This window comes from Polyodon spathula, chromosome 2 (genome assembly GCF_017654505.1).
Source record: "Polyodon spathula isolate WHYD16114869_AA chromosome 2, ASM1765450v1, whole genome shotgun sequence".
Lineage (NCBI taxonomy): Eukaryota > Metazoa > Chordata > Actinopteri > Acipenseriformes > Polyodontidae > Polyodon > Polyodon spathula.
Window position 1 is genome coordinate 13,274,354 of NC_054535.1, and position 25,816 is coordinate 13,300,169.

Below are 25,816 nucleotides of genomic sequence, written 5' to 3' on the forward strand. Positions count from 1 at the left end.
CTCCTTAAAACTAATTAAATGCAGTACCAGGCTTTTCCTCATTTTCCTAAGATAAGGATATATGAGGTTTTTTTTTTTCAAACGAATAATATATTAGTTCATCCCACCTGTTAAAATAAAGATTACAAAAACGAACACCTGTTTTGTCAGTGAGTTCTGCCTTGGTTGTTAAAATATATATTTCTGGTGCCATAAAAATCCTGGTTCTCCCTCAAGAGTAAAAAGCAAGAAGCTCTCCTGTACTATTGCAGCTGCTGATAAGAAACTTAAGCGCATTCCAAGAGACACCATAAAGGTTATTGAATTTGGTCAGTATTTTATAGTTTCACTGAGTCTTTCATTTAGGCTAACACAGATATCTGCAAGAATATTTTGGCTTATTTCTGTATCAGCATAAACTAAATCAATACAGGCTAATCTGGCTAATACTAGCACAGCTGAATAAGAAGGTGTTTGACAATTATTTTTAATTTGCACATAAAGGCTCTCTGTTGCACTGTGTATCAAATCTGGATCTGATTTAGCAGTTGTCCTAAGTAAACATGGATAACAAGAGGCAATAAGCTGCCAAGCAACTATACTTAAATATATTTATCTGTGAGATAAATAGTAACATTTTAATCTTATTTATCTAAAAAATAAATGCAGACTCGATTGTCCCATTTATTTAATCCCATTTAGTATTTTAATTAGCAAAGCAACTCATGCATAAGGAAAGGTGTCCTCCTCCCGAGGTCACAACCACACTCTGAATCATAAAATAACCAGTTTGTGATCTTGTCTCTGAGACAAGCAGACACCACACACTGGGTGCCACACACAGGGAGAGAGAGTTAGTGATTTACCCCCCCCATTTAAAGAGTTTGTAAAGTTGTCCCAAATTGATATAAAACCTCACAGCCTTACACTGTTGACTGAAAACTGTTGTTAAAAACAGATGCTGCAGTCAACTATTGTGTTTGTGGGAAACTGTCCTCATAATTGTAATGCATATTGGGAGTGCAAGCTCACAATCGCATATTACTTTCTCTTCTAAACCACAAATACTGTTATTATTGCATGTTTCAAATGTCCTCTAACAGGGAAGCATATTGAGTGTTATTTAATGGCATGTTATGTCAGTAGCTACACCTGTTATTTTCAAGTAAATCTATTTTTGCAATATTCTTTCATGCAGATGAAATGCAGTCACTCATTATTATACTTATCATGCATTCAGTCGCTGGTGGAAAGTGAGTGATTCTTCTGTGCCATTTAAGGGTCAGGCAAAGAGCAGGTGCCCAGCTGCATATAAATATGCTAACAACCATACTAAAGTATGTTAATGGATGTATAAATGGAAGCTGTAAATTCAGCATAATGTAACTGGAATGAGAAAAAGCAGGGTCATTACGACACAGTAACCAAAGTTGACACAGTACAGTTGCACAGCTATGTCATATTCTATACAAGTGTTTGAACTGTTTTTCATAATGAACCGTGGGAATGATGTGTTACCACATTGATTTATTAAATTGTTTTGGACAGTTCATTGTAATATCTTAAAGTATAAAAAAGAAAGCCAAGGGTATATGCTTAATCAATATAACACATTGTTATTATTAACGGTAGATTTTCTGTATTGATTTGAAAATCTTAATATATACAGTATGACTGTGTGCACTGTTAAGGAGAAAAGCATTATACAATAAATGTGTTACTATAATCAGATTACTGAAAATCAGTATTCCGTTATGATTACTCAAATCAAAACCTGATGATTTCCATTACATGAGAGTAGATGTTGAACTTCATGCTGATTTGAACTCAGCTCTCGCCAAGATAGACACCAACTGACGTAGCTTTGCAGTAAACTAATCTGATCCATCTGCATCTCCATCCATTTGCGTTGTTTTCCATTTGATGATTTAAATATCCTTCTGTCTGGTGTTGATTGCTGAAGTATAATGCTGGCTCCAAGGATCAGCTTATTATGCCTCCCCAGCGCATCTGCACTCACAACGGCTGCGATGCTGGCTCCGGGGATCAACCCAGTACGGTCTCCACAGCGCATCAGCATGACAACCGTCTGGATTGAGCTAAGTAGGGTACATCTCTGGGGTCTTCAAGTGGGCACCTTCCATCCTCTGTGTTTCGTTGACTAGCCCACGACACCTCCAGAGGGCTCAACAGTAATTCTGGCATCCCAGCATCACCCCCCTCCATCCCCCACTCAGCTTAGCACAGCTTACTTACCTGTACATCAGCATTGCTTTCTTTCTATTGTGCTGGAGATCCCCATCCAGAATCGTTCCATCTCAACCACAGCCAGTTGCTGCTCCTTTCTGCTGCTTCAGGTAAGTTCTTCACTGTGCGACGCAACTCTTAGCCACTGAACCCGACGTCTCTGAGAAACCAGGTTGTAGAGTGTGCCACAAATCCTTGACAACCTACCTCCACTGGATAAACTCGGACTCTCCATCCTCGCTGTTCTGCTTCAGTGGCTAGTTGAGCATACTGCAGTTTCTTCCTCTCGTACGCCTCATCTACAGCATCCTCCCATGGCACTGTTAACTCTACCAGGTGAACAAGGCGTGCTGATCCAGACCACAAGACAATGTCTGGTCGAAGGTTAGTGGTGGCAATCTCAGATGGAAAAATAAGCTGTTGACCAACATCTGCCAGCATCTTCCTGTCTCTAGCAGCTTCCAGTTGTCCTGGGCAAAGCTTGGTTTTAACACCTTTTCTTGGTGGTTGCTCTCCTGGATGGAGGAATATTGTGCAATGCTTTGATGGACGGGTGCAACTTATTGGTCAGGTTACGTTTGTCTTCCAATGCTAAGGCCAAACATCGCAGCACCTGGTCATGGTACCAAGTAAACCGTCCTTGGTTAATTCCCACCTTACATCCTGTCAAAATGTGACTTAATGTTGCAGGTGATGAACACAAAAGACATGAGGGATCCTCACTCACCCAGAGGTTTAGGTTCTGTGGTGATGGGAGAACATCATATGCTGATCTGATGAGGAAACTGATCCTGCTCTGTTCCACTGTCCATAGGTCTTGCCAGCTGATCTTGCATTGTTCCACACTCTCTCATCTCATCCATTCTGCCTGCTTGGCCTGGTAAATGGCCTTTACACACCTGATCCTCTCCTCCTGCTTTTGCACCTCATTAACTACCAGCTTCCTCCATTGAGCTGAGGTTACCTTATGCCATGTAGGAAGAGCTGAACTGAGACCAAAACCTTAGATTAGTCTGATTACTGTTACTTTTGCCTTTAGTGATTAATCATGTCAAACATGTTTGATAGTCTTTTTTAGGGTTTTTAATATTTTTCTAAAATATACTTCGGTAAAAGAAGAAAAACTAGAATAATTTAAAAAGTAGTCCACTAGGTATAAGATAACAGATTACAAAACAGATTACCCATGTGCCTGTGTAATTACTAATTTTAAAAACTCATTGTTCTTATCTAAATCCACAACTCAGATCAGGGGATAATTAGCACATTTGTCAAACTTGTAGTTGACTTAAAACTTGGGGGAGAGGCTGACACGCCTACATCTACCCATCTACATAGACCACATACAGAACTGGGCAGAAATGTGGCAAATGTAAATTCAGTGTCAACAAAAATGTAATATCCAATTATCAAATAGGGAGGGATAGAAATAGATCAGACACACTAAGAAAGACCTCAGCGTTGTAACAGACACATTGCTGTCAGCAGCCTCACAGGGCAGGGAAGCAATTGAAAAAGCAAACAGAATGCCTGGGTATATGACCAAAAGTGCAGAGTATCAATCCAAGGGCATTATAACAGACTAGTGAGACTGCACATGGATACTGTGTCCAATTCTGGGCACCACAGCGCAAAATGGACATTGTGGCCCTGGAGAAAGTCCAAAGAGAAACTAATCCCAGAACTGAATCTCTTAGCCTGGAATTAGGGGGGACATGATCGTAGTCTTTAAGATTAAAATGGAGTTGACATAGTTAACTCAAGTCAATACTTTAAACGCAGTATAGAAAACAGGGCTGGGCTACACATTGGAAACATGGGAAACACATGTGGAGGTAAACTTAGTACAGAGGGAATGAGACGATTCTTCACACAGACCTTGAAAAGGGCATGGAATGGGTTAACTGGTCAGGTTGTTGAGACATGATAACTTGGATCATTTAAGACCTAACTTGACAATTTTCAGAGATCAATCAGCTACTAGGAACCAGATGAGCTTAGATGGGCTGAATGGCCTCCTCTCGTTTGTACATTTTCTTATGTTCTTGTGTTCCACAACTTGTGAGAACAGAGAAGCACAGGTGATCTTTCTTGGAAGAACTTGAGAGAATAATAGGAGAATAGCTTGTTGAGCTGGCCCTAGGTACAGTAGTTGCCCTTTTTAAATGACTATATACTTCTAATAATATTTACAATTATATGCATGCAGGCTGTAGCTAGTATGTGTATAAACAATCATGTGGAACATTGAGTAATTAAGAATCAAAATTATTTTCAACCAATTTACAACTATGGACAAGTTTTGCATCACCCTATAAAATTAACTTATTTTGCTTCATAAAGTCGAATGAAACCCACTGAAAAATGTTATATTAACATATTGAATTACATACGGCTTTGTAGTTTTATATACTTAATGAAAAACATGAAATACTGTACAACTATTATGGCTTCCGGTAGACTTTTCTGATATAATTTTGTAGTTTATTTCATTAGATGATTTGAAATAAAAGATATCAATTATGTTCATGTAGTGTAGTTTGTCCCAGTCCTAAAATTCTAGGTGATTTTGGCCACAGCTGTACAATCTGTCTAGCCAATTGAAGTTTTGTAGAAGTCGAGCATAATATTACAGAAAGTGCTGAAATAATAACTCAACAGCCACAGCATGGATTTCACCTATTTTAATAAACTGTGAAATAATCTCATTCTGAGTCAATAGCAGCTATTTGGAAAGGATATTGCTTAGATTTGTAAAATCAGCCACATTACGTGTATTCAGCATTTTAAAGCACAAGGGGAAAAGCCAGTATAATTTATAGATTTATTTGTCATATATCATTTTTAAGCCCAAAAGTTTCACAGCTCGATTCTCACAATATTTCTAGATTAATTCTGAAATTCTCCATGTGAACTGTTTGTTTTCTTGTGGAAACGGATGATTTCACTGTGAAAATGGAAGTGAGGGAAGGGTTTTTTGTTTTTTGCTGTGCAGCATGTCTCTGGTTTACAGCATTCTGGTCTTTGTTTTCCTATTGTGTGCCTCAACATCACCCTAATGAATTTCAATATTAAAAGGTAGTTTGTATAGGACAGTTAAAGTGAACAATGTTGAATTGACTCTCTGGGATTGTGTTTCAAGTTCAACTGATAGACAGGGCCATATGTGCCATTGCATCCCATTCTGATTTCTGGCTATCTGCAACCACCAACCATTTTCAATTACAGCAGAGATAAGATCACGATAGTTGGAAAGGAAATCCACGCACTGATTCTCAGAAAACCAGACTCTTCACATTATGATAGTTATGTTCTATTGGACCCCACCCCCAGGGTTTTAAAAAAGGTTTTATTTTTTTAAATCCCACTGGCATTTAGCTTTATCGATTCACCAGCTGGTGATGATTTACAATGATACACCAACCTCCTTGGATCTAATTCAGCCTTCTGAAGAATAACCTTCAGTCAATTACACATTTAAATGGAAGAGCAGTCAAATGAGCTTTGACATTTACCATTCCTCTGCAAATTCCAAAGATAAAGGCTGGTGAACATTTTGTAAATTGCTTGGAAAAAAAAAAATTATATATATATATATATATATATATATATATATATATATATATATATATATATATATATATATATATATATATATAAACATAGATGGGCTTCAGTGAGTTACAGGAGAATAATTCCACCTAGTGTTTCTGTGACGTCATAAATTTTGAAACCTTATGGCTCTGTAGCTTCGTATGTAGGAGGACGCTAAATCAGACGATTTAAACTAATCTCAGGATACAAATAAAACGTAGCTACTGTACTGTGTGCAAAGAAAATGTACCAATTTCGGAGTTATACCTCCTTTCACACATGCTGCTCCAGCCTGGTTGTGCCCACAGGCAGCTATGGCTGTCACAGGTGAGGGTCCCCAATGCGGATAAGGCGGCACTGTTAGATGCACCAATGTCACTGGGGCATACCTTTGGGTCAGCAGTGGAGTAGATTCTGCAGAGCTCCCATGAGAACGCAAAGTGTCTCAGTGGCCGCACTAGTCCCTCCCCGTGTTCTGGCACCACTTGGCGCCATTGTCAATCTCCCCAGGCACGCACTCTAATCCGAACAGTCCCAGTCCCTACAGCTCACTTTGCATGTGCCCGCTGCAAGCGTGGCTCAATGCGTTCCACTTGCATCCAAAGCATGACAGACACTGTCGGCAGTCAGACAATGCATCTTCCCGGAGTGAGAAACTGGTCTCTCTCTCTCTCTCTCTCTCTCTCTCTCTCTCTCTCTCTCTCTCTCTCTCTCTCTCTCTCTCTCTCTCTCTCTCGGGAAGGTGCAGGTTGATCTCTTCGCCTCAGTGAAGATGACACTGCCCCCTGTGGTACTCTCTCCACTGCTTATTCGGTCCACTCTGTGTTTTCACCATAGCCCACGAATGGCTAACTATGCTCCTTTATGCTTTCTGCCAATACTATTGCTACAGGCTTTCCTAGAAAAGTCCGGTTAGAGAAGGCACTAGCCATTTCTGCATACCATCCCCCCGCCGATTCTGTATCTGTACTCGTTTTCTCAAGTGTGCTTGGCATTTATGCCCTTCATGGAGGGACATTTTCCCCGAATAGACTTGAAGTATCTGTCTATGAAGACAGCCTTCCTCTTGGCTATCACCTCCACAAAGCGGGTCAGTGAGCTACAGGCGCTGTGGGTGCACAGCTTCTGTATGCGTATTTGGAATGATGACAGCAAGATCTAATTTCGTACAAACCTTGCTTTCCTCCCTAAGGTGATCACAGCCTTCCACATGAACCAGTCTAGAACTGGAGTCTTTCCATCCACCTCCGTTTTCTTCAGAAGAGGATAGGAGATTGAACTCACTCTGCCCGGTGCAGGCATTGAGGTGGTACGTGGATAGGACAAGAGCTCCGCCTCATTCTGAACAGCTCTTTCTCTGTCACAGTATACGGACCCTAGGACAGGCCCTCTAGAAGCAGCGACTGTCACACTGGATTGTGGACACAGTCTCGACTTCATATGACAATGCCAGCTTGCCCCCACCTGGGCGGGTAGCCGTTCACTCTACCAGAGGGTTGACTACATCTTGGGCCCTCTTCAGAGGGGCCTCACTGTCGATATTTGTACTTTATCCAGGTTCTACCACCTTAATGTGGTAGATCCTTCCCTGCCTTCATTATGCACGAGGGTCCTTGAGGTTGCAAGCTCGCACCACTAACCGTTGGGTTATGCGGTCCTGATTCATCACTCATCTGCTGTTGTTCCTTCTCCCTCGTGACTGCTCTGGTATACTTTCCCATTAGTACTTTGGTGGTCGTCTTCAAATTGAAAGGGAACACCAGGTTACTTACCGTAACCCTAGTTCCCTGAAAGAGAAGACCACCACCAACAAGCGAGGTCTCATCAGTCGCCTTCACAGGTTCGACGCAAAAGAGAAAATGGTCTCCGCAGGTTGACTGCTTAATCCCTCTGTAGGTGGGACTGAGGACGTCACCCTACGGAGGGGTCTATCAGCAGCTCTGACGTAAAATGTTCAGTGAATACCTACCTGTGGCAGGCATATCCCTTGTATGTTGTGTGGTCGGCTTCTCTTTCAGGGAACCAGGGTTATGGTAAGTAACCTAACGTTATGTACCTACACCGCTTTGAACCTGGACTAAACCATTTCTACACAAAAAAGGATTTTTTTGTACGTTTTCTTTTCTTGTTTGTTTAATCAGTGTTTTGTCTTTTTATTTTAGATTCTTCTTTGTGGGACACAATGAACACTAATAAACATAAAACATATCAGTATATTTTATTATATTAGTTATTACGTATTTATTATATTTTGTGGCATAAATGCAATTGTAAAGCAGGATAATATGTGCTAACCTAATAGTAAAGACAGCAAAAGTTGCAGTTGAGTCTTGCAATGTGCTTGCAGGGATAAACACATCCACCCACATAGAAAAGATGAAAATATTATCTCATTTGAGCCTCCATTTATTGTGACTTATGGATATTATCATCACTCATAAAGATAAATGCATACATCATCCTGCAACACCCTTCAGAGCACACATCATCTTCTACAACGAAAAGCCACATTTGATAAGACTATTTTTTCAGTTTCCCTTATTCTATATCCAACATACTAAATCCAGTGAATATGTTTGTTTTCTATGATGATCTAACTGTCCTTATAGCAAACCATTTAAAATCTAAATGAAGTAAATCATGACATTACAATGAAATTCAATCACATATGAAGCTCGGAGAAGTCTATTACTGGGCTTTTATTAGAATTCATTAGAAACAGTGGTCAGATAATCTGAGTATTCTGCTTTATTGACAGGAATAGAATTCCGTGTTATGTGAGAGGAATTTTTTATCTCTGAAATTGTATGAGCATGACTGCTTGTAAACTTATGGAAGTTCTTATCTATATAGATCTTTATTGTGATTTCTAGAGAGAGAGTTGGACTAAAGTAATGTGGCCCAAACCATTCAGGATAATTTACAAGACCTTCACAAATAATCACTTCTTCATGTAATACCACACACCCTTGTTTCTCTTTGCACATCACTTGTAGATACAATACATTTCTCAGGCACTTTATGTACCCATGACTCACATTACTCTCACAGAGAGGGATAAGGACGTTCTCCTTGCCTCAGACACTTGCTTTTCTGATTTCTTTTTTTTTTTCTTCAGAATATTACAACATTGAAACTGAAGAGATCAAGAGATCAACATCAAGGAAATTGAAGAACTCTGTAACAGTGAATCAAATGATTACATGTACTGTATACATAAACATATTTTATTATTGGGAAATACCACTTTTATGTAGAACAAATCTTAGTAGGCAGTGTGGTTCAGTGGTCAAAGTCCAGTTCTTGTAACCAGAAGGTCACCAGTTCAAATCCCACCTCTGCTTTTGAGTGACTCACTGTGTGACCCTGAGCAAGTCACTTAACCTCCTTGTGCTCCATTCTACGGATGAGATGTTAAATCAATGTCCTACTGTAAGTGACTCTGGATATAATGTGCAGTTCACAGCCTACCTCTGTAAAGTGCTTTGTGATGGTGGTCCACTATGAACAGTGCTAGATATAAAGATATTATTATTATTAATATAAAAATAAAAAGTTGTCCTGTGTTATTGCAGTCATTTCTTCCAACCCCTCTTTAAATACACTGGCTATATTTACAACAAAAATAGCCAGTAGGTAGCATGCCACGACAACACACTATCAGTCCAGAAAAATTTCCACTTGACCCCGACCTTTATTCGTTTGACATGGGTTTCCAACAAACTTTTATATGGCACGCCAGTGGGTGTCATGTTAAGGTCATTTGGGAGGAGTTATGCTAATATTTCAAATATCTTGCATCCTAAGCACCCCATTGTGAATTAAAAGTGCATTGCATAAAAAAGTGTGTTTACAATGATAAGATTTTGGAATTATATTTCAGAATTGTTCCAGTTGTACTTATCTAATCGTGTCCAAACTGGCACTGACCGACATCCACCAGTTGTTCCACGCTTGGAATGCGCATTTGTAAATACAGCTTAGTACTACAACTCAACAAAAATAAGGTTCTACTCTGGGTGGGAAAACATAGCTACTGAGAACCTGGAGAAGGCATTTATGGGGAACCAGTTCACAAAGGCATTTATTTCCTTAAAACATTGCTTGACAAGATGTCAGTTTCAACAACCACTAGAGATCCACATTTCTATCACCAGTGAATACGACAGACTTCACAATTGACTGCATTCTGTAATGTATCATTAATCATAATGTTTAAACTGCAAACACCTGCTCAACACAAAGTTTTCTTAAACTTGACATAATATCTTAATGCATTAAATATCTCAACGTGCATGTGACAGGATAGACGTGTGGTGACGTCAGGCCAGATGCAGGAAGCAAAACACAAGCAAGGTACTGCAGGACAAAAAGATGTGCCCCATGTGGTGTTTATTAAAGACAAACATAAATAAAAGGTTCAAACAAAACACTGCTCACAGAGCAAATGAAACAGGTAAACAAAAACAAAGTCTCGAAGACAAAACAATAAATATCATCCAGGTCAGGCTTCGCAATCACCTTCACTGATCCTACAAGGTAAGTTTAGTTTAGATTCTCGTGTTCAAGCTCCTCTGTTCCTCCTCTGAACTCCCACCCAGAGTGTAGAGAACGGCAGGCTTTTATTTACTATGGCCGAGAAGTTAACTATCAATCTTCTCATTACCCCCTCGGCCACAGTCTGCACAAGTTTTAAAATTAGCAACTGGCAGAAGACGGGCTGCCAATCTTGCCTCTGCCAGTATGCATCCAAATAAAAACAAAACAATAACAAAACAATCATGGCTACACTGTCATATTTACAATAAATAAATCATAATAAACAAATACAAAATAACACAGGGGCTGAGGGGGAGACCCTGTTCTAAAAATAAATAAACAACACATTTAAGCAACGGCCACCGCCCCTCTTAGTCCCAAAGTCCCAGAAGACGGGAAGGTGTCCATGGGGGTGGCCATGGTGGGAGGTCCTTCAACCCCCACTTCTTCGTGGCTGGCTGCTCCCTCTTCTGGGGCTCCTGCCACACACAATCCAGCAGTGAAAATGCTGCGGGGGGAGTGGGTCTCCCGACCTTCCCCCCCTTCTCTGTGGCCAGCAGCTCCCTCTTCCAGGTTGCCGGCTACCGTTTCTCCTGCTGCGAAAGTGCGGCTAGGGGAGCTGGTCTCCTGACCTCCCCCCATTCTTCATGGCCAGAAGCTTCCCTTTGCGGGGCTCTGACCACAGTACTTCCTGCCGCGAATGTGTTGCTGGCGGAGCTGGTCTCCTTTCCTCTCCCCCCCTTCTTTGTGGCCGGCAGCTCCCCTCTATGGGGCTCCAGCCACAGTACTTCCTGCTGCCTAGCAGGAATGGCAGCGACCCCAGGTGAAGCAGAGCTGGGGACGACCCCAGGCGAAGTGGAGCAGGCAGCAACCCCAGGTAAAGCAGAACCCTCAAGTAGGTTAGGCAGACATCCACTCCAAAAAGTTATAATAAAAAAAACCTCAGAAAAAACTGCAGTACCCTTTCCGGCCTGCATCCAGGAGACACTGATGATCCCACACTGGACATCACATGTGACAGGATGGACGTGTGCTGACGTCAGGCCAGATACAGGAAGCAAAACACACGCAAGGTACTGCACAGCAAAAGGACGCACTGTGTGCCGTTTATGAAAGACAAAAATAAATAAAAGCTTCAAATAAAAACACTGCTCACAGAGCAGGCTTTTATTTACTATGGGAGATGGGTTAACTATCAATGCTCTACCCCTCGGCCACAGTCTGCACAAGTTTTAAAATTAGCAACTGGCAGAGGACGGTCTGCCAATTTCTCCTCTGTCAGAACACATCTAAATAAAAACAAAACAATAACAAATCAAACACGGTTACAATGTCATATTTACAATAAATAAATCATAATAAACAAATACAAAATAACACATGGGAGGAGGGGAAGACCCCATTCTAAAAATAAATAAACAATACATTTAAACAGCAGGGCTTTCCTACCGCCCTGCCACTGTGTAATTAAAGCATATATTTAGATTAAACATTTTAAACAAATCAGGATTTTAGGTACACTTTCCTTCTTCTAAATGTAACATATCTAACTCATATTAATTGGATTTGGAATTGCGGCTTACACAATTGTTTTGTCATTTTAATCATGTAATTCTCTCTGTATACAGTTATTTTCATGTTCCTGGGAAAAAGTCATTTCTATTCCATTACAAAAATATAAAACTCAGTAAAGATTCCAACCAACTCTTTTCTATTTTTGATATACAAAGGACACTATTCTCCAGGTTTTAAATTAACTTTTCAAATTTTGATTTTTGATATTCTGTCTTCAATTGGTGTGCTTTCAGTAGTTGTAGCTACCATGGAAACTAAAACTGTACAGCCTGACAATTCTATCCTGCCATTCACAGAGGAAATACAGAATGTACAAGATCAGGCATCACATTTTCAAATGGAAGTAATTCATTTTTAAACATTCAGTCTTGCCAAAAAAACACAGCTTTAGCATCAACACTGACCATAACAAATGTTTGAAAGTGTAACTCTTACAATGGTGTGGCGAAGTGGTTTGTAGTGCACAGCTGTAGAGGTGATGCAGTGTTCAAGGGAATGACAAACAAAACTTTGCTCAGTTAAATCCCTGTGGTTCCGTCCTGAAACAATAAACGCAGTTTTAAACACACACAAGACACACATACGATCACAAGTCCAGAGTAATTGCTAAAGTGCGAGTGGTGAAATACAATTTATTCTTGAACAGTTTTACAGTGTTGTCTAGGTTTGGTGCTGGCCTTAAGTGACAGCTCCAGATCATGTTAGCCGTCTGTGACAGGGATGGCTGTAGTGGTGACATCAGGCCAGAATGCATGAAGGAAAACAAACAGGCAAGTACTGCATTGCCATAGCGCTTGTGCCGTTTATTTAAAGAAAAATAAAAGTAAAAAAAAACACACTTGCTCACAGAGTGAAAATAAAACAGTTATACAAAACAAAATCTCAAACCCAAAGCACACAGATTGGTCAGGCTGGACAGTAGCCTTTCCTGACACAGAATTCTTTTAGTTTCATTTTCTTTTCAGTTTACCTTGCTCTTGTTCCTCCTTCCTAGAACACCCACCCAGACTGCAGAGCGCTGCAAGCTTTTATGCAGGTGACCATCTCCTGATTAGCAACAAATTCATCACTTAATTCAGGAGATGGCCACCTTCTACACAAGATTTTTAATCACTACTGGCAGAGGAAGAACTGCCGACCTCACCTCTTCCAGAACACATTTAAATAAAAATAACAAAACAAACGCACAGCTATGCCATCATTTAAAAATACATAAATACAATAAATAAATCATAATACAAACTAATAAACTGCACGGGGGGGGGGGGATAGTCAGCATCAATAGCCTGGCTTTGTCACCCATTCAGCAAAAGTTCATGGAGTTCCTCATACATTAAAATTGATGTATTTTCATTTGAAGAAACCACACTTATTACACCTGATGATTTAAAACCATTTCTGAAAATAAATTGACTGGCAGAAATAAAATCCCCCTGATGCAAAAAAAGATCAAATAAAACTAGACAGCCATCAATCAAATGAAATGACTTTTCGGCAAAGCAGCCTTTAACTTTTATGATTCCATGAACAACAGATATGTAATTTAAAACTAACCTTTGAGGGCCATTCTCACTATACTGTTTATTCACTGTGTTTTCTAGGGTAAAAAAATCGAACCTATGGAATGGAATACTACTTTCACATGTGAGCATAATCGCTGCAAAAAAAAAAAAAAAGAACTATTTGCGGTGAAAAAAAAATTGAAAGAAGTTAGATTTTTGAAAAAAAAACACTACAATCACCACCCTGTCCTGCTAAGGTTGAATATAATATGGATCGGGGACAAGGTGCTGCATGGTTATTTATTTGGGCTGGTGTCAGAAAACTATAGCCTATAAAATCACTGAGAAGCTATTTGTGTAGATTTACATACACAAGTAGCTTTTAAGTGAAGGTGAGAGAAAGGAATAACTAGAATTACGGGTAGTTGGGATTTATTACAAGAGCCAATCAATATTACTTACTCTCCTGTGCTTTTCACTAGTCAAAGTACATTTAAGCTGCACTGATGAGCCCCAAACAGTGCAAAACATGTCTGCAGATACTGTGCTTTGACTTTTAAAACACTGTGAATATAGAAGCCTTATGATGACTTTCATGCAATTTAATTGGCTCTTGAGATATATATATATATATATATATATATATGAGAGGGGAGGGATCTGGACTGGCTGTCAGGCGCATGCATGAGCTTGTAGGGGGTTCAGACACCCCGTATATTCCCTCGCTGTCAGGCAATGTCTAATTGACATGAGTCAGTTGTGAAGGAATCGGCTGACGCTCTGTCATTAGCTAGGGGGTGGGACTATACGGGGTGAATGACTAAACAAAAAGGCAATGTTTTATATCCTCTCTGGCTTATACACAAAGTATAGTGGAGCGTGACTTCACGGTGGAATCCTGATACCATGAAATGAAATTGGAAACTCTGGAGTAGCGAGTGGAGGAGACAGTCCGGCAACTCCAGCGTGAGACACACACACAGACCCAGTGGTGCAAGCAAGCCATTCATCGTTTTTATTCTTTTCACTATCTTAGATAGTTAGCTTAGTGGGACTGAGTCGTCTCACAGTGCACAAGAGAGGATATTGATCAGTGCCTGTTTCTCTGGAGCAACGAGCCGCAGTTAAAACCCTCACACTTTATTTTGTAGTTTTGCCTTGAAGTGTTTTGTTTTCCTTTTTCCTTTCGCCTTTTACTTATTTGTTTTTTGGTTTACACACCTGCGTGTGTGATTTATGTAGTCGGGCACAATACCATTGCTGTTAGAGTGCCACCAAACTGTTACAGAAACACCTGCCAACTGAGTGTGGAATAATAAATCTGGGCGCATATTTAAGCTTTGTGTCTGCCTTGTGTTTTCCCACACCTTTCCACAACATACAGTGTCTTGCAAAAGTATTCAGATCCTTCCTATAGTGTCCCATTTTGTGAAATTACAAAATGATGCATACACATTTTTTTTAACTTAATATTTTATTCCAAAACTGACTGCTCAAACTAAAGACTTCTAAGGGTAAGATAATTTACAGTAAATGTAAGTCAAACTAAAAAAACTGAAATATGTTTATTGCATAAATATCACTATGTAACACAATTCTTGTTCTTGGGTAGTAAGTGTTATTTCCTAATTGCTTATGCCTCAAAAGTATAGGAATATAATAAAAGATTTAGAAGTGAGTAGTTTTTCGAGATTTACGATTATACTGTAAATTTACAGTATAATCATAAATCTTGAAAAACTACTCACTTCTAAATCTTTTGTAGTCATTTTTGTATTACTTTAGTATAAATACATGTTAATTTGGATTCATATGTTGTTTTGTTCTGACTTTATGTGAACGAAAAGACACAAATTCGCCCATTTTCTCATTGGAAATAGTGATATTTTGAAATTTACCTGTCCTGGTCACAAAAGCAAAGTTTGTGGGGAATAATAGTCATTTTCTATACTTTTGAGGCATAAGCAATTAGGAAATAACACTTACTACCCAGGAACAAAAAAAAAAAAAAACGGTGTTGAAGTCTCAAGGTTGAGTTATAAAAACCACCTTGGTGGCACCGTCGTTAATGTTGGCGTTCAGAAAAACCCATTCAGAGATGGTTGAAACATGTGATGCCCACGTTAAACACAGGTAAGAAGAACCGTCTAAACGAATTCTCGAGAGTTCAAACGAACCCCTGGTGAATCACTCTCGTCAAAAGTTGAGAAAGTGTAAAAAGTATCCAAGTTGTGGTTCTGGGCCACTCACCAGGTCTCAAGGACATTCGCTTTCTTATTCTTAACACTGAAACCGCAGGATTTTCAAACTACCTAGAACCACCACACGGGTCATTCCATGCATTTTTAAATTGCTTTGTTATGAAAATGAAAGACATATTATCGCATACAACTGAAAAGTTGTATTCATGAACATTTGCATTGCAGAAACACCATATTTCAATGGGAAATTAAACATAAAATGATTTATTTTTATAATGGGCGCATATACAGCACGACTACAAATGGTGAAAAAATATAATAAAATGCACATTTCCAAAGAAAGTTTATGTACATATACCTGTGTACAGGTGTAAATGGGTATATGTACAAAAAAAACTATAAAACTGAAATCATTGTTGTGCTGTAAACACAGACGTAGTTCCATTGAACACGTTAAACACGTGTAAACTGGTACATACAAATCCTCAAAACTGATTTTTTTTTTCTAAAAGTAATATTAAAAAAAGAATATAGAAAATACGTTTCATATTAGGCACATATTGTTATCCTACCTATCACTTCAGTTTGCTGTATGCATCTCAGTGCAGCTTGTCGTATTCCAATCAAAATGACTACTTCCAAGATTAAATATTTCCTTCTAATATATTCCCAGTTGCATTTGTGGAACAAAACTAAGAATTGTTGTCTCCCAGGTACATTGAAAAATAAGCAACTAGGCTTGCACTGAGTTGGCATCTTGACAAATCCACTATCCTAGCAATCTTTGTCTTGTAGTCAGTCTACAAAAAAAGGCTTGAAAAAAATAAAAACACGTGTGCTAGGTGGGGGCGTGTCTTGTTTGCTACATTCACAAAAATAACAGAATATCTTACGTTATATTTAAAAAAAAGACATGTATTGTAATGCATGGGTCACATTGACCCGCGTGGCGGTTCTAGGTAGAACTGTTTATAACTTTATAATTTTTGAGTTATTCTGGCTATCAAACGCAGTCAGGATATTTAATTCATATATTTAGGAAAAGTCAAAATAGGACATACACATATTACTTACAATGGAAGAGTAATTAACATTTTAAATGCAGAATGGGTCACGATGACCCGCATGGTGGTTCTAGTGTTGAGCCATTCCAATGTAGCTTTGGCCTTGTGCTATGGATCATTGTCCTGCTGAAAGGTGAATTTTCACCCCTTTAGCAGACTGAAACAGGTTTTCCTCTAGTATTTGCCTGTACTTTGCTCCATCAATTTTTCCTTCAATTCTAACAAGTTTTCCAGTCCCTGCTGAGGAGAAGCATCCCCATAGCATGATGCTGCCACCACCTTGCTTGATTGTAGGGATAGTGTTGACTGGGAGGTGTGCTGTGTTGGGTCTGCCACAAACATAATGCTTGGCATTGACCAAAAAGTTCCAATCTGGTCTCGTCTGACCACAACACCTTTTGTCACAATTTTGCAGGATCACTCAGGTGCTTTGTTGCAGACTCCATGAAGGCTTTGAGATGGCTTATTTTTAGTAATAGCTTCCTTCTTGCCACCTTGCCATACAATTTACTTTTGTGAAGTGTTCTGAATATTGTTGACTGATGCACATTTTCTCCCATCTCAGCGATTGAACACTGTAGCTCTTTCAAAGTTCTCGTTGCCCTCACAGCGGCATCCCGCACCGTTTTTTTCCTTGCCCAGGTGCTTGGTACGGAGAGATGGCCTGAGATGGCGTGTCTGGGTGGTACAATGCACCTTTCATTTCTTGATGATTGAGTAGACTGTGATCACAGGGATATTCAGAGACTTTTGATATTTTTTGTACCCTTCTCCTGATCTGTGCTTTTCAATTACTTCATTGACCCTGACTTGCTTTGAAAGCTCCTTGGTCTTCATGGTTGAGTCTTTGTTTGAAATTCACTACCTGACCAAGGAACCTCACAGAGACAGGTGTTTTTATGTTGAAATCATGAGAACCTCTAATATTGCACACAGACAGAGGCCATTCAACTAATTGTGTGGCTCATTAAGGTTATTTTGTGCACCTGAATTAATTTAGGTTTGCCTCAGCAAAGGGTTTGAATACTTATGCAATGATGATTTTTCCATTTGTATTTCATATTAATTATCTATTTACTTCTTATTTTTGTTTTTGCTTTGAATGTGTGGAGTAGGTTGTGTATATAACACATATTAATCTACCTACTTCAAATGTGTCATGACTGCAAGCATTAAAGCAACAAAATATTAATTTAGATGCAAAACCAGAAATATCCATTGCTCCTATTTTTGGTGAATTATCATTTTTTATTGTGTTTTTCTAAATAAATTAATTTATTTCAACAGCTACTTGGAAAACTAAAGACAATGAAAGTGTCATGACTATAGCTATAAAGCAACAAAATGTGAAAACTGTGAGAGGGTCTGAATACTTTTGCAAGGCACTGTATATATGAAGAGTTTAGATTCATGCAAAAATACCAGATTTTATTAGCATGCGCCATTGCTCCTATTTTTGGTGAGCTCATAATGGATCTAAAAACATCATTTTTTATTGTGTTTTTCTAAATAAATTAATTGATTCTCTGCCACATAATGGCATCCATCTTCATTAGGACATGTTTTCAGTAAAATAACAAATGGAAAACTTTATTTTTTAATTGAAGATTCACTATGTCTGTATAATTATTTTTTAAAAGTGCATTTCAGCTGAAGAAATAAATGGTGAATTTAAAATCATGGTTTAATCACTAAATGATTATAACCATTAAATTTATTGAAACTCTAAAAACTGTTCATTTTATTTTTTGTTTCAGGCAGTTGGGTCATTGAACCAATGACCTTCTAGTTACAAGCCCCTGGATATTGGACCACACTGCCTCCCAAGGGGCTGATCTCCTCTTTATTCCCCATTGGTGTTTATCATATGCCAGAGCTAAAAAAAAAAATAGTCCTGGGTCCAAACACACACACACACTTGCTCTGCTACGTCGTGACACAATGAGTCTCAGGCTGACAGAAACAAACACACAACACACACACTCTGGAAGCTCCTCACTCAGTACTTCTCTCCTGTCACAGGCAGTTTAACCCAAACTAAAAGAGCATAAGATCAGCAGTTACCCTGGCCCCAATTTATAGCTATATATTCCTAAATTAAATTTAGTCAGCAATACTGGAACGTCTTCCATAACACTATTGTTGGTCTTACAATTCTTTCTTTCCTTCGCATTGGGATCTCCAAGTATTAGGAGGATTCCCATAAAAGCAACAAGTGTTTGCTCTTCCTTTAAAAGGGTTCTTTTTTTACATGGGTGTTGGGAAATAGTGGGACATTTTGTACCTACAGTCAGGTGCTTTTAGCAATTATGTAGACTTGTATGGTTTCTCTGATTTCCTATTTTTAGAATTTTGTTCACCTTCATTTAAAATGCAAAAAATGCTTGAGTTAATAAAAATCACTGTGCTGTATGTATCTTTCATAACAAATATACAGATCTTAAAAAAAACATATTTCTGTTTCTTTTCAATTCAAAGATGACCACCAACTACACTAGGTATGGATATGTCTGCCTTCGGGTAGGTATTTGTTGAGCGTTATCACACTGTATTTTGCTGTTACTGAGAGTATGCCTTATTTGTGTGTGTGTTGCATTTACTAAATACACTCCGAGAGCTCCTCTCTGTCCTTCTTTCCTCACGTTACCCAAACGAAGGAAAGATCAGCTTTACCCTGGCCCCTATATGTAATCCCGCATTGTATCTAGGTAAACGGTTGCAGCTGCTTTGTTACTTGTAGCTGCCCCTCGTTTACCTTTCATGTCAATATGGTCTTACAACAGAGTCTGTCTTCTCCATGCCATTCACCGAAGACACAAGAAAGATAATCGCTCATCCCTAAAAGGTTGAGAAACACACTCAGCAAACTAAAACAGCATAACATGTAGAAGTTGAATAGTTCTTAGGAAGTCACACAAGTTTATAGCTTTGGATATATTCCTAAATTAAATTTAGTCAGCAATACTGGAACGTCTTCCATAACACTATTGTTGGTCTTACAATTCTTTCTTTCCTTCGCATTGGGATCTCCAAGTATTAGGAGGATTCCCATAAAAGCAACAAGTGTTTGCTCTTCCTTTAAAAGGGTTCTTTTTTTACATGGGTGTTGGGAAATAGTGGGACATTTTGTACCTACAGTCAGGTGCTTTTAGCAATTATGTAGACTTGTATGGTTTCTCTGATTTCCTATTTTTAGAATTTTGTTCACCTTCATTTAAAATGCAAAAAATGCTTGAGTTAATAAAAATCACTGTGCTGTATGTATCTTTCATAACAAATATACAGATCTTAAAAAAAAACATATTTCTGTTTCTTTTCAATTCAAAGATGACCACCACTACACTAGGTATGGATATTCCTGGCTTCGGGTAGGTATTGCTGAGCTCTCTATACCAGAGCTGCCAAAAGGCCCCTTTCTGGGATGATGCACTCGGTCCCATCCACCGAGGGAATAAAACCGTCACCCAAAGGAAGCTCTTCCTCTTTTTCCCTCTCAAGACGGTACGGTAAGACCTCTGTGTTGAGCTGAGTGTGTTGATCGAATAGAGCTTCTCAAGTCGATATGAGTTGGTTGTATTTCCCTTGCATTCATGCTGAAAGCCGGTTTGCTGGTTTGCCGGTTTCCCGGAATCAACGACTTAAAAAAGACTGAGCCTATTTGCCTATCTGTCTTTCAGCGGCCTCCCCACTTGCGTGGTAGGCCACTCTTTATATCTGTCATATGTGAGTGACTGCCTGTGCAGTCATCCACGAATGATTATCTATTCTTCCTGACAATTCCGACATCGCGAAAATCCCTTTCCGGTCCATTGTTGGACTCTGTCCGGCATTGCCGAAAACCATGATATAATACAGTATGTGTTGCGTTTAAGCTGGAAAAAGCCAAGGCGAGGCGTTCCCTAATCGTCTCTGATCGGAAGGAAAGTGGAGACAGCCGAATAGACCATGTACAGGCTGAGCAATGCCGAATTGAACAGATGGAGACTGAGACGCACAGAGTAAGAATGGCGCAGAGAAGATAAAGAAAGTCAAGGCAGCCTGAAGAACTTGCACAGATGATGGATGAGGCAGAAAGTACAGACGAAAGCAGTTTGGATGATGATGATGATTTTGATAAATCTAGTGACGAGGAAGTAAATATTTCTCTTAATGAGGACTCTGAGGAAAGCGACCACGAACCAGACGCGCAGCCGGAGGGCAAATGGAGACGCGTAAGTGCAGCTGCTTTCACAAAACTCCAATTTACTATGGTAAATAGGGGATATCAAGGGAGTACTACTTTGAGAACTGCACTGGAGTTTTTTCACCTTTTTTTGACGAACGCTTTGTTTACTGAATTTGTAGATGAAACCAATAGATATGCGAGTGTAAAACTAACAGGACCGCTGCATCATAATTCTATTTGGAACTCCTGGAAACCTGTTACGTTACCAGAGATGAAGGCATTTTTTGGTGTTCTGCTGAATATGGGACTGAATGTAAAAATGGACATAAAAGAATATTTCTCAGAGGAATGGGCCGACAGAATGCAGTTTTTCAAAGATGTATTCAAGAGATCACGTTTCTTGCAGATCTTTTGGATGCTACACCTTTGCCCTCCCCCCACCCAGGTGCCTCAGGCTGCTTTTGTTAGCAGAGGACAAAAGGTCAGGAATGTGGTCAGCTACATAGACACAAAATGCTGTGAGCTATTTATCCCAGGTAGAGACATTTGCATTGATGCTAGCACCGTTGGCTTTAAAGGAAGGATTATCTTCAAGTGCTACAATCCTCAGAAGCCTACCAAGTGGGGGATGCGTGTGTTTGTTTTAGCTGACTGTGAAACTGGTTATGTCTCTGCTATTGTTCCTTACTTTGGTAGCCCAACAACAGACTACATGTTGAGACCTGACATGCCATTTTCATCAAATGAATCAAAGATCACCAAAGACTGTGCAGTGTGCAGTGACAGAAAAACAAAATGGAGGAGAGAGACTACATGCTTCTGCAAAACATGCTCAAGGCAGCCACGGTTACACCCAGGTGACTGTTTTGAAAGATACCATACCATGGACACATACAGATAATTTCTGTCACTAAATGCCTTTTTTGTTTGAAAACCCTGCCTGGTGTAAATAGTTATAACATTGATGAAAAATAGTTTTTAGTTTTTTTTTTTTTTTTGTTTGTAGTAGTGTGTAATTGATTTGTAAAAAGTTTTGTACCTGTCTGATTATTCTAAAGGTAATATAATAAAGCAAAAACTCAAATTTTGTGACATTTAAAGCAAAAACTCAAATTTTGTTTCATTTTTTTAAGCAAACAAAGTCACTTTATTTCAATTTGAACAGCACATGGTCTGAAATTTAATTTTGTTCACAAAAATTAATTGGACCAGACCAGCCTGACAACCGCAGAATAAATGGACTGCAAAGGGTTAAACTCGTCCACAGCGGCTTCGGCCCTGCATCCCCCCCCTGGTACACGTTACACGCTGACCAGGTGTGTGTTGCCCACGCGGTTAGGCAATCCGGTGCTGCGGTACCGCGGTGCATGCATAGCCCGTAATATTACATCTCGGTGCGCAGGTGCTCAGTGCAAGCGACACACGGGGCCCAGCTCCTCAGCGGTAGTGCACAATAGCGCTGCATGGTACGCGGTGCACTTGGTGCACTCAGTACTCAGTGTGTGGTGCTCGGTACCTCTATCACGCTAGTGCGGTAATACTGCCTCAACCTACCATACAACTCATGGTGCTGCACGGTACCCAGTACCAGGATACTTGGTGTGCACGGGGCTCAGCATACATGGTGCACGCGGTATACACAGTGCACAGTGCACACGTAGATTGGTTCTACACTAGTGCACATACAGAACTGCATGGTACGCGGTGCACAAGGTGCCCACGGTACTCTATGCATGGTGCGCAGTGTTAATACCCTTGCTGCAACACTAGTGAGTGTGCACACTACGTTAGCACTTAACCAGTGCTTCAAAGCAGTGCGAGCAGTGTTGTAGTGCAAATGTACAATGTCAGGCCCATGTCGGGAAAATCGGGGTTCCATCCCTGTATGGCCTGCAACGCCAGCATCCCGCAAGAGGACAAGCATACCCTCTGCACGCAGTGCTTGGGCGTTCAGTATGCCACCTTGGTCCTCAAGTGGGACATGGCATGTAGTATCTGTGAGGAATTTCAACACAGTCGCTCCCCATCGCCGCAAGAGAAATGGGTGAAGGGCTTTAAGTAGATGAAGCACATTATTGACTTCAAGGTCCAGGCCCCTGTCCAGGCCCCGCTGCAGCCCCAATTGCCGTACCCCCCCCTCCCCCAAGGCAGTGCAGAGGGGGTGGGAAGGGTTCCCTCAGCTAGTGCAGGAGGATACGCCTGCATTGTGGAATAGAGCTTCTTTCTCCTCTGAAATGCAAGTGGTGAGTCCCTTCGAAGAGCCTGGCTTCGAGAGTGCCTCAGAAGCCAGTACCACCCCGTTGTCCAGCTCAGTCTCAGCACTCATGGGACGTGCTGCAGCTTTCCTGTAGGTCCCCTGGACGCCAGCGGCAGAACCAGGCCGGTCTGTTTTCCGGACACAGGTGCTGGCTCTTCGCCCTCAGAGGTTCCCAGCTTTCCCAGACTTCATGGCAGAAGTACGTTTCTCCTGGGATCGCCCAGTTTCAGGTCCTAGCGTACTAAAACAGGCTGCTCCGCTTGCCTCCTTGGAAGGCATGGATAAGCTTGGCCTGGCAGGGTTCCAGCCAGTAGACTGGAACCCTAGCAGGGCCCCTTTTTGTACTAGTACAGATGGTAATTCTAAGTGATTTAGTTTTGCAGCTACATGGTGGAAACAGCAAAACTCTTGGAGCTTGTGACAGGGTGCAGCCTGTCTTTGTGTGTTTTTGTGGATATGAATGAGTCTGCAGGGTGGATCTGTGGGTAAATGAGCTTCTTGTGAGGAACGTGTGGAATGTGCCTGGACTAATGAGGTGTTAATTAATCAATTAGTCCAGGCACTTGTATAAAAGGAGAGTGGTTGGGAGTGTTAGTTGGTGAGTGTTTGTTAGCTGTGTTTTTGACAGTTGTTTATTAGTTATTGTTTAGATTGTTTTGTGTGTTTATTATTATTTAATTAAAATAGTGAGCGCCATGGCTGAGTTTTCACCCGCCATTTATTTTTTGTAGTCTGTTTCTGGTCTGACGTCACCCTTGCAAAGCCATCCCTTTCACAGTTGGTGTCCAGAAGTGGGATTACAGCACCTCCATGAGTCAGGCTGGAATAATGCTGCGGGTGAAATTAATGAAAAAAATAAAAAAAAATAAAAAAAAAAATAAAAAAATTACAAATAATTGTGTGGATTACAAAAAATGGGAAGAAGCGACCGGAGGAAGCAGCAGCAACAGCAACACCAGCAGCAGCCAGCGCAGCAGCGCAGGGCCGGTCGCAGGTCCTGCGCTGTCTCTTCCACGTCGGACGTCTGCCTCACCTGCCTAAAGGGTGAGGAGTGGTTCTTTGCTGTTGGCAAGGTCGGGCATGTAGCATCCGACCAACCCCCTCAATGGCAGGAGAGGGAGGAGCCCGAGCGTTCAGCATTGGTGGAAGAAACCACGTTCACTCGAGGGCAAACATCCAGGGTGATCTGGGACTGGCTAACGGGCCCTGAAGGGTGGATGGTAAGGGACTTCCCAGAGGAGATTAACCTGCTGTGGGCCCGAGATGGGGAGCATTGGGAGACCTGGGATCAGCAACACCACCCAGCCTCCCTCCCAGACATTGCAGCCATGGTGCTCAATTACTTGGCTGCAGATATGGGAGGGGTCCCGCCAGAGGGAGAGGAGCCATCACTGTCATCTCCAGTGCAAGAGGGAGAAGCCCAACTATCTCCAGTGCTAGAGGGGGAGGAGCCATTGCTGCCATCTCCAGCGCAAGAGGGAGAAACCCCGCTGTCTCCAGTGCCAGAGGGAGAGAAGCCATTGCTGCCATCTCCACCACCAAAGGGAGAGGAGCCATCACTGCCATCTCCGGCATCAGAGGGAGCCATTGCTACCATCTCCACCAGCAGAGGGAGAATGCCTGCTGGTTTCGCCTCTACAGCCTGAGGGGAGGAGCACGAACGTCCACAGCCCAAGAGATAGGACGCCGAGCGTCCGCAGCCCAAGAAAGGGAAGCCCACAGGTCCACAGCCCAAGATGAGAACAGCAGAGGAAAAGTGCCTGCTGTTCCCATCTCAAACAGCAGAGGGAGAATGCCAGCTGGTTCCTCCACCACCAGCAAAGGGAGAATACCTGCTGGTTTCACCACCACCCTCACGAGGAGAGGAGTAGGAGCTGCATCTGCCTCCATCCCCACCATGTGGGGAAGAGAACCAGGACCTGCTGCCACAGAGCCAGCACTACCCCCTGAGCACTATATTCCCTGCACAGCACAGCACGGACACAGGCACCACTTTCCCAGAATTATAGGGAGAGCTGCACAAGTACCCAGCAAACGAGGAAGAGTCGCACCAGTCCCCTGCAACAGGGGGAGACTACACGCTGCTCCCACCTTCGTCACCAAGAGACTACACGCTGCTCCCACCTTGGTCGCCAGGAGACTACACGCTTCTCCCATCTCCAGCGCTTTCACCACCAGGGGCAGAGCAGCAGGAGCTGCCTCTACCTCTGCCACCTCCACCAGCAGAGGGTGAATACCTGCTGGTTCCATCTCTAATGCCCAAGGGTGCCTGCATCGCTCCGCCCAAGGATGCCTGCATCGCTCCGCCCAAGGATGCTTGCCTCGCTCCTCCCAAGGATGTATGCCTCGCTCCGCCCAAGGATGCCTGCATTGTCTCCATGGGTACAGGAGATGGCCACCTTACCTTGTGGCTTCCACAACACACAGCCCAAGAGAGCTGTCCTAATTAAGTTTTGCTCACATCCTGTGTCCACTAATGCGTGGGTTTTCACATTGCCTAAAACTACATCAATCATACAAGGCCCCTCCCGACCATTTTCCCCACACTTACCTATCTCAGGTGCTCGATTACATGCAGCCACGTCACACTCCATGGCAGCGGGGCATGACCTGCCCCTGTCCCGGTTGGTTGCACCTAAAACACGTTTGGGGGTCAGAGGGAACAGTGGTTAGATATTTGTCCCATTGTGGGT